Raw genomic sequence first — 10,209 nt, 5'->3', positions numbered from 1 at the left:
TTTCAGTTCATCTTGATGCCCGAAATGCCGTTAGGAGAGGGCTACTTGAGATAATTGTCAGATCTGCTACTCCATTTGCATATTTGTCATTTTTTTCATGATTATTGTGTGCATGTTATGCCCACGAGCTCTACATATGTTTTGTTAAGGGTTTTGCCATCTTTCCAGAGGTGCAACCCATGTATTTTTGTGATGTGTGTGGTGACTAGCACAAGCTTGCCAAGTGAGGCACTTGGTAATTCTGTTTTCAGGGACTTAGCATTTCCACTAAGTCCTTGAGCTGTTTATCTCATGTTGTCATATGTTCATGTTGTTTCCTAGTGATCCCTGCCTCTTTTGAGGATGATCCGTAAGGATGTTTTGTTAATCTCGTAGTGCTCTATCCATCCATGTCTTTGTTTGCAATTATGTAGCACCCTAGCTTGAGTCAATCGAGCTCTACTTTTGCTACTTTATGAATCTGGGCAGATTGTCAACTTGTTTGCAATTTTGCCGATGATGTTGTAGTTGATCCGTGCATGCTATGTATTTGTTCTTGCCATGTCTAGCTTGCATTTTGTGTGTTCTAGATGGATGCTTGCTTAGTTTGTCATTACTTGCTCCGTAGTGAGTGCATCGAGCTCGTAAACATGCCTACTTGATATCTGTTTCAGCATGCTCCAGTTTTCACTAAGTCTGAGAACTGATTATGTTTTTGGCCATGTTCACATGCTTGCAATTGTATTTTCTGATCCCTTTTGGCTCTAGGTCACTAAGGGACTTTTGTTAAGATCTTTGAGTAACTCCATGCCATGCTTTACTTTGCCATGTTCAGGTCCTGTAGCATGTAGTTTTGTTGCTCCGAAGAGTGCTACCTGATCTGAAATTCCAGACAAGTGTTAATTTCACCAAGTCTGAAATCTGTTTGCCATATGCATTTTTGCCATGCTTGTTTGAACCTGTTAATGGATGAATTGGCCGTAGCTTAGTGCTAGACTTTTGTTAAGCATCTTGAGTGCATCCCTGACATGTATTTTGTTGTCATGTTTGGATGCTGTAGCATGTTCATCTCATTGCATTTAGATGGCTACTTGCTGTAAATCGCAGACCGGTGTCATATTTGAATTGCTTGCCATTTCCAAACCGTAACTCCGATTTCGGCGTTCTTTATATCGTTTTCAAGCGATTTCATCTCATATTTCCAGTGGCACACTTGGATTTCCAAGTTGAGGCCAGGTTCATGCATTCCTTGTCACATCTTGCATATGCATCCCGCATCGCATCCCGCATAGCATACCATCCTTGCATCATATTGTTTGATCCTTGCACGTGGTTGATTGTGTCCTTGTTGCTTGTTTGTCTTGTTTGGGTAGAGACGGGAGACGAGTTCGCTAACGAGGAGCCTGTTGAGTTTGCTTTCGAGGATCCAGTCAACTCTGACAACTTTGCAGGCAAGATGACCATACCCTCGAAATCACTTCTATCTTTGCTATGCTAGATTGCTCGATCTTTTGCTATGCCAATGCTATGATGCCTACCACTTGCTTTCAAGCCTCCCAAATTGCCATGTCAAACCTCTAACTCACCATGTCCTAGCAAACCGTTGATTGGCTATGTTACCGCTTTGCTCAGCCCCTCTTATAGCGTTGCTAGTTGCAGGTGAAGATTGGAGGTCGTTCCTTGTTGGAACATTTATTTACTTGTTGGGATATCATTATATTATCTTGTTATATTAATGCATCTATACACTTGGTAAAGGGTGGAAGGCTCGGCCTCTCGCCTAGTGTTTTGTTCCACTCTTGCCGCCCTAGTTTTCCGTCATATCAGTGTTATGTTCTCGGGTTTTGCGTTCCTTACGCGGTTGGGTTATAATGGGAACCCCTTGATAGTTCGCCTTGATTAAAGCTTTTCCAGCAATGCCCAACATTGGTTTTACCATTTGCCACCTAGCCTCTTTTTCCCTTGGGTTTCCGGAGCCCGAGGGTCATCTTATTTAAACCCCCCCGGGCCAGTACTCCTCTGAGTGTTGGTCCACCTGTCAGCTGCCGGTGGCCACCAGGGGCAACTCTGGGCTGGCCTACCCGTACCTAGGAGAATCTGAGTGTGCCCTGAGAAAGAGATATGTGCAGCTCCTATCGGGATTTGTCGGCACATTCGGGCGGTGTTGCTGGTCTGGTTTTAACCTGTCGAAGTGTCTTGAAGAACCGAGGTACCGAGTCTGATCGGAATGTCTCAGGAGGAGGTTTATTCCTTCGTTGACCGTGAGAGATTGTCATGGGCTAAGTTGGGACTCCCCTGCAGGGTTTTGAACTTTCGAAAGCCGTGCCCGCGGTTATGGGCAGATGGGAATTTGTTAATGTCCAGTTGTAGATAACTTGAACCTTAACTTTATTTAAATGAATCAACCGAGTGTGTTACCGTGATGGCCTCTTCTCGGCGGAGTCCGGGAAGTGGACACGGTGTTGGAGTAATGCTTGCGCAGGTTGCTCTCTAGTTTCTTTCTCGCTCTTTGCCTCCTCTTCTCGCTCTCTTTTGCGAACAAGATAGCCACCATTTTTGCTAGTCGCTTGCTGCCGCTCCACATATACTTTTACCTTGCCTTACCTATAAGCTTAAATAGTCTTGATCGCGAGGGTGCGAGATTGCTGAGTCCCTGTGGCTCACAGATTACTATTACCCCAGATGCAGGGCCTGATGTTTCCGCTCCAGGTGACGCACTCGAGCTCAAGTGGGAGTTCGACGAGGACTCTCAACGTTACTATGTTTCCTTTCCTGATGATCAGTAGTGGTGTCCAGTTGGGGGTGATCGGGACCATGTCGCATGTTGGGTTATCTTTTATTTTGGCGCCGTAGTCGAGCCATGAGTGTTTTGAATGATGTAATATTATTTATGTACCTTGATTGACGTGGCGATTGTAAGCCAACTATGTTATCTCCCCTTTATTATTTTATTACATGGGATGTTGTAAAGATTACCTTACTTGCGACATATGTCTTCAATGCGATTATGTCTCTAAGTCGTGCCTCGACACGTGGGAGCTATAGTCGCATCGAGGGTGTTACATAGAGGCATACTAGTGACACTTTGTTTGTCTATGTATTCACACGAGTATTATGTTTCCGGTTAATACAATTCTAGCATGAATAATAAACATTTATCATGATATAAGGAAATAAATAATAACTTTATTATTGCCTCTAGGGCATATTTCCTTCACCAAGTGGATTAGTTGGGAGGTAATACACGGAATTTCACACAAATGGAGGAGTTCAGGGTTTGCCTGGCTGATTGTGGGCTGGTGGATCTTGGCTATTCTGGGTACTCGTACACATGGGACAACAAGAGGGAGGGAGAGGATAATATACAGGTTCGTCTAGATAGAGCAACATGTAATGATGGTTTCGCCGAGATGTTTCCAAACACTATTGTTGAACACATAATAACCGAGGAGACTGACCACGTAGCTCTTCTTATCCGAGCGATGGAGACAGCTCCATGAAGCGCTCAGAAGGGTCCTCGCACTTTTTGGTGGGAAGAAGCGTGGCTGAAACACACGGAGTATGAGGCAATGGTGACAGTGGCATGGCAAGCGGCAAGCAATGGAGACAAAGGGCTAGCTACAGTATGGTCAAAGCTAGAACGTGTGTCAGCTGACATGCAACCGTGGGGTAGGACAGTGTTTGGTTCTATCAGAAAAAAATTGCCAAGTTAAAAACTCAGTTAGAGGATGAAAAACGGCGATCCCTGCGAACCGACTGCTCACTGGAGATCCGGGACGTAGAAGGGCAACTATGGGACATTTATGAGAAAGAAGAGATCTTATACAAACAGCGGTCCCGAGTGGACTGGCTGATTGCTGGAGACCAAAACACAAAATATTTTTAGAACCGTTGCTCGCACAGAAATAGGAAGAACACTGTCAAAGCACTGGTGCGGGAGGATGGGTCGAGGTGCACTACTGATGAGGGGATGAGAGAGATGGCAGCCACGTTTTATGAGAAACTATTCATGTCGGAGGGATCAGCTGATGCACATCATCTTTTGGAAAACATTGAGCCGGCTATCATGGAAGCTATGAATTCTAAACTGATGGCTACTATTACAGATGAGGAGATCAAGAGGGCATTGTTCCAAATGGGACCGACGAAGGCGCCGGGACCGGATGGGCTCCCGGCGATGTTCTACCAACGACACTGGGTGTTGGTACGCGATGATGTTTATCGAGCCATCCGGGACTTTTTGGAGGATGTAGCAATGCCTGATAGTTTTAATTCAACGATCATTGTGATGATACCAAAAGTTAACTCACCGGAGTTGCTTTCGCAATTCGGACCACTCAGTCTCTGTAATGTTCTATATAAAATCGCAGCCAAGGTGCTTGCTAGTAGGCTGAAGCTTATTCTCCCAGTGTTGATCTCTGAAGAGCAAAGTGCCTTTGATCCGGGGAGACTAATCACGGATAACGTGCTTGTGGCGTATGAGAGTGTTCATGCAATCAGAAAAAGGAAGAGGAAGAAACCATTGTGTGCGGTTAAGTTGGATATGATGAAGGCATATGACAGGGTAGAGTGGATTTTCTTAGAACAAATGCTATCATGTTTTGGCTTTGCTCAGGGATGGATATTGATGGTGATGAGATGTGTAACATCAGCAAAATTCATGGTCAAGTTAAATGGTGGCTGCTCTAGGGGGTTTCTACCATCCAGGGGCTGTGTGCTACCTCTTGAGCACTGCGTTGGTTTTCCCTTGAAGAGGAAAGGGTGATGCAGTAAAGTAGCATAAGTATTTCCCTCAGTTTTTGAGAACCAAGGTATCAATCTAGTAGGAGATCACGCTCGAGTCCCACGCATACACAGACAAACAAGAACCTCGCAACCAACGCTATAAAGGGGTGCCAATCCCTTCATGGTCACTTACGAGAGTGAGATCTGATAGATATGATAAGATAATATTTTTGGTATTTTATGATAAATAGAAATAAAGATGCAAAGTAAAATAAATGGCAATAGAAATAGCTAAGTGTTGGAAGATTAATATGATGGAAGATAGACCCGGGGACCATAGGTTTCACTAGTGGCTTCTCTCAAGAGCATAAGTATTACGGTGGGTAAACGAATTACTGTCGAGCAATTGATAGAATTGAGCATAGTTATGAGAATATCTAGGTATGATCATGTATATAGGAATAACGTCCGTGACAAGTAGACCGAAACGATTCTGCATCTACTACTATTACTCCACACATTAACCGCTATCCAACATGCATCTAGAGTATTAAGTTCATAAGAACAGAGTAACGCCTTAAGCAAGATGACATGATGTAGAGGGATAAACTCATGCAATATGATATAAACCCCATCTTTTTATCCTCGATGGCAACAATACATTACGTGCCGTTTCCCCTACTGTCACTGGGATCGAGCACCGCAAGATTGAACCCAAAGCTAAGCACTTATCCCATTGCAAGAAAGATCAATCTAGTAGGCCAAACCAAACTGATAAATCGAAGAGACTTGCAAAGATAAACCAATCATACGTAAAAGAATTTAGAGAAGAATCAAATATTGTTCATAGATAAACTTGATCATAAACCCACAATTCATCGGATCTCGACAAACACACCGCAAAAGAAGATTACATCGAATAGATCTCCAAGAAGATCGAGGAGAACTTTGTATTGAGATCCAAAGAGAGAGAAGAAGCCATCTAGCTACTAGCTATGGACCCGAAGGTCTGAAGTAAACTACTCACACATCACCGGAGAGGCCATGGAGTTGATGTAGATGCCCTCCGTGATCAATGCCCCTCCGGCGGAGCTCCGGAAAAGGCCCCAAGATGGGATCTCTCGGGTACAGAAGGTTGCGGCGGTGGAATTAGGTTTTCATGGTGCTCCTGGGTGTTTGGGGGTACGTGGATATATATAGGAGGAAGAAGTACGTCGGTGGAGCAACGAGGGGCCCACGAGGGTGGAGGGCGCGCCCACTGCCTCATGGCCTCCTCGATTGTTTCTTGACGCCCACTCTATGTCTCCTGGATCACGTTTGTTGAGAAAATCACATTCCCGAAGGTTTCATTCCGTTTGGACTCCGTTTGATATTCCTTTTCGGCGAAACTCTAAAATGGACAAAAAAACAGCAATTTGGGCTGGGCCTCCGGTTAGTAGGTTAGTCCCAAAAATGATATAAAAGTGTAAAATAAAGCCCATTAACATCCAAAATAGATAATATAATAGCATGGAGCAATCAAAAATTATAGATACATTGGAGACGTATCACTGCGTCAGGGATACCCTCTATCCCCTTATTTATTCTTATTCTGTGTTGAGGTTTTTTTTGGTACTTCTGAAAAAGGCTCAAGAGAACCAAATCATCAAGGGTGTCTCATTTGGGAGCAGTGGCCCCCACGTGACACATCTCTTTTTTGCTGATGATAGCATTGTGTTTTTGGAAGGATCTGAAGACAATTTTGTGGTCCCTGAAGGATATCTTAGAGAAGTATGAGGCTGCATCTGGGCAAAAATTAAATCTTAGAAAATCATATATATATTTTTTGGTAAAGGTTGTCTTGAGGAGAAGAAAGGGACACTTATGCAGGCAATTGGGATTGAATCAGAGGCATTGAGTGAGAGGTATTTAGGACTGCCAATAGTGGTTGGGAAGTCCAAGGATGGTACTTTTAAATATGTTACTGAATGTTCAAAAGGGAAGGTCTCGGGATGGAAAGGACAAGGATTATCAAAAGCAGTGAGAGAAGTGTTAGTTAAATCTGTGTCACAAGCTACACCGACTTTTACCATGAGCTGTTTTCAGCTCACAAAGAAGATGTGCTGGAACCTGACTTCGATTTCGTCAAATTTCTGGTGGGGTGCAGCAAATGGTGAAAGGAAGGTGCACTAGTTAGCATGGGAGAAAATATGTACTGCTAAGCGGGAGGGAGGGGGCTGGGATTCAGAGACCCAGTGGCATTTAATCAAGCACTACTGGCGAAACAGGCATGGAGACTTTTACAGAATCCCGACTCATTATGTGCAAGAGTACTCAAGGCGCGATATTTCAAGGAAGGGATGATCTTGAATGCAACATGCCCCTCCGGGGCCTCATACACTTTCCGAAGTATCCTATACGGACGTGATCTGTTAAGGGAGGGCACTATATGGGGCATAGGAGATGGGTCTCAAATCAACATCCACCATGACAACTGGATACCAAGACAGGGAAGTTTGAAGCCACTTGGGCAAGTGTATGTCAGGGTGTCACTAAGGTATGCGATCTGATGACACCAAATGGCACGGCATGGGACATGAACAAAGTTGACGGTATGTTCTCACTGGAGGATGCCAACGATGTCAAACAAATAGCTATCGGAGGCTCGGGAATGGAAGATTATATTGCATGGAACTATACGAAGAATGGAGTGTTCTCGGTGAAGTCTGCATACCACCTTAAGATGATGCTGAATGGGATTAAGACCGGATGGCCGGGCACTTCTTCCTCTGTTCAAAAACACAAAGGGTGGCTGGGCTTGTGAGACACATGTGCTCCAAATAAGGCGAAAATACATATGTGGAGGTTGATGAGAAACGGGCTAGCAGTCGGGTCGGAGCTTCTAAGACGCCGCATCAAGGATGGGGTCTTTTGTGCGGCGCGCGGGAGAGAGAGGAGACGCTTATGCACAGGTTTTGGACATGTCCACATTTGGTTCTTTTTTGGAAGCTCCTGCACTCTGAGAAAGGAGTTGCGGTGGCAATCCCACCGTGTCAGATTGACTCCTCAGGTGCTCTCTCAACCTGGCTGCTGGGATGGTTCGCAGAGGTGAGTGCTGACGAACGGGCGGCGATGGTCCAGGCTTGTTATGGATTATGGTTGGCTCGAAATGAAGCAAAGGATGGGAAGAAGATTGCAACGCCACATGAAATAGCAACGTCAGGGTGTGCGTACATGGCAGAATGGCTCTCGGTACACAAGAAGGAGGCAGGGCCGTCTCCAGGAATTTGGGGGCCCGGTGCGAAAGAAAACAAGGTTTATCCTATGGCTATGGATGACTAATTCCCATGTCATCCAAAATTTATAAAAATCATGCTTCCTTTATTTTTTTATTAGGTGCATTAACTTTTGATGGAGTTTCAAAATAGTAAGTGTATATTTTTGTTGGGTAAAATAGTAAGTGTCTTTGGTTTATTCTGTGATTCCCTAATTTGCTAGTGGGTTGTTTCCATTTGATGAAGTCTACAGTAGTAAAAAAAAGTCCCCACGGATGGGGGGGATCTCCTTTCCTCCCTGATGATTTCCTTTCCTCCCTAATCTTCATGCATGCAATTAAATGCCAACCAACAGATCCGGAAATAAAACAACGTATGGATTGGCAGTTGCGCTCGGAAAAACTGCTAGCTTGAGATGAAAAAGGAATCCCGTGCATGCACGGGAGATAATCAAGCAGACTGCGAGATCGTGCGCAGAGAAGGAAATAAATTGCTCGCCACTCATGCGGGACGTGCCATATAATTAGCCTTAGTTTTTTGAGTATTAATTAGCGTTAGATTACTGTGATCTGGGCCCCTAGGTTTTTGGGGCCCTGTGCGGTCGCCCACCTTGCCCACCCTTGTCGACGGCCCTGGAAGGAGGCACCGGCTGTGTCGAAGAAGGAAATTCAGAAGTGGACAGCTCCGGCAGAGGGGTGGATTAAAGCGAATTCAAATGGTGTTGTGTCAAAGCATGGAGATAAAGGGGGCGGAGGAGTGATCCTGAGAGGCCATGCGGGGGATTCCCGGGCGGCTGCCTGTCATGTCTACCACCATGCAATGGAGCCGGAGAGGGTGGAGAGCTTAGCATGCAAAAGGGCGGTCCAACTAGCGGCCGGGATCAACACACAGAAGCTGCACTTGGAGACTAACAACAAGGCGGTGGTGTCGATGCCTCAGGGAAGGGATAAGAACTTGGCTGATGTAGCCTGTAGGGCCAACCGTGGAGGAGATCAAAGCAATGTTCCACTTGATTCAGGAGGTGAAAGTATCTTGGGTCGGACGATCTGCAAACTCTGCCGCACATAAACTTGCTAGAGTAGGGTTAGGAGAGAAACTGTGTAAGGTGTGGCTCATGATGCCACCAGACTTTGTGCTTGAGGTCGTCTCTGCGGAGATCCCAGACTCATTTTAGATAAATAAAGCGGCATTAACCCTAAAAAAGCAAGTTTGATTTAGGGTGAAAGCTAACAAGGCAACTGCAAAAAAGAAAAAGGCAACGCACCTGCGTTTGGTTCGGTATCTACATGCATGTTTGGGTCGGACCCAAAAACTAGCTATCCACATAAAAAAATAGAAACAAAATTCTACTAGGACACGTTTTGATGCAAAAGCCCAAGTCATAAAGAACGTAGGCACCGTCAACGTGTACACGCACAGAAATTCATAGCTGTTAAGGAGACGGCCAGCTGTACACGTTGTACACAGACAATAATTTACCGGCCTATTTTTTAAGATGGAATTGACCAGCCTAATTAATAAATTCTTACATGCAGTGACATCATTGATGATGGCAGCAGCTCAATTGATCAAATCTTGCATACGATTAGTGTTTTAGTGGCACTTAAGAAAGATTGTGATATTTGTTATTTGAAGAGAGGGAAGTAAAAAATGCATTGGAGTTGGCACAATATTTCTTGATGGGCAAATAATAGATATGCCAACTACAAAACACTTACATTATATATAATACGAATTTTGTCAGGCTACATATTCCTTTCATGCTTCGTTATCGTCCTTAAACCTTCATTTAGTTATACTAGTACGTATGCCCGTGCGTTGCAACGGGAGAAACAAATTGACATGCTTCACTATGGAGCCAGACAACGAGAGATCTTTTTTATGTGAGTTGCTATGGAGAGATGACAAAGATAATAATCAACTGATTTGGATGAAGAACCATAACTTTAGGTTATTAATTTATGGTACTGGCGCGTGCATTTGGAACTGCTAATTGCTCTTGAAAAATTTGATTTACAACTATAACGAAGAAGTTGCTAATTATTTTCTAAAACACAATAACTATATCAAACCAATCTCTAGCTACATGTGTGTTGCTATATGAAACGAGCACCTGTTGTCATGTGTGTTGCTATATGAAACGAGCACCAGTTGTCATGAACCACATGACAATGCAGCTATATGTATAAGGTCAATGGACCATTTGAGATTGACAACTACGACCACAATGCACTTCAAGGCTATGATAGGG

The sequence above is a fragment of the Triticum dicoccoides genome, chromosome 7A (genome assembly GCF_002162155.2).
Source record: "Triticum dicoccoides isolate Atlit2015 ecotype Zavitan chromosome 7A, WEW_v2.0, whole genome shotgun sequence".
Taxonomy (NCBI): Eukaryota; Viridiplantae; Streptophyta; class Magnoliopsida; order Poales; family Poaceae; genus Triticum; species Triticum dicoccoides.
This window is presented reverse-complemented; position numbering follows the sequence as displayed.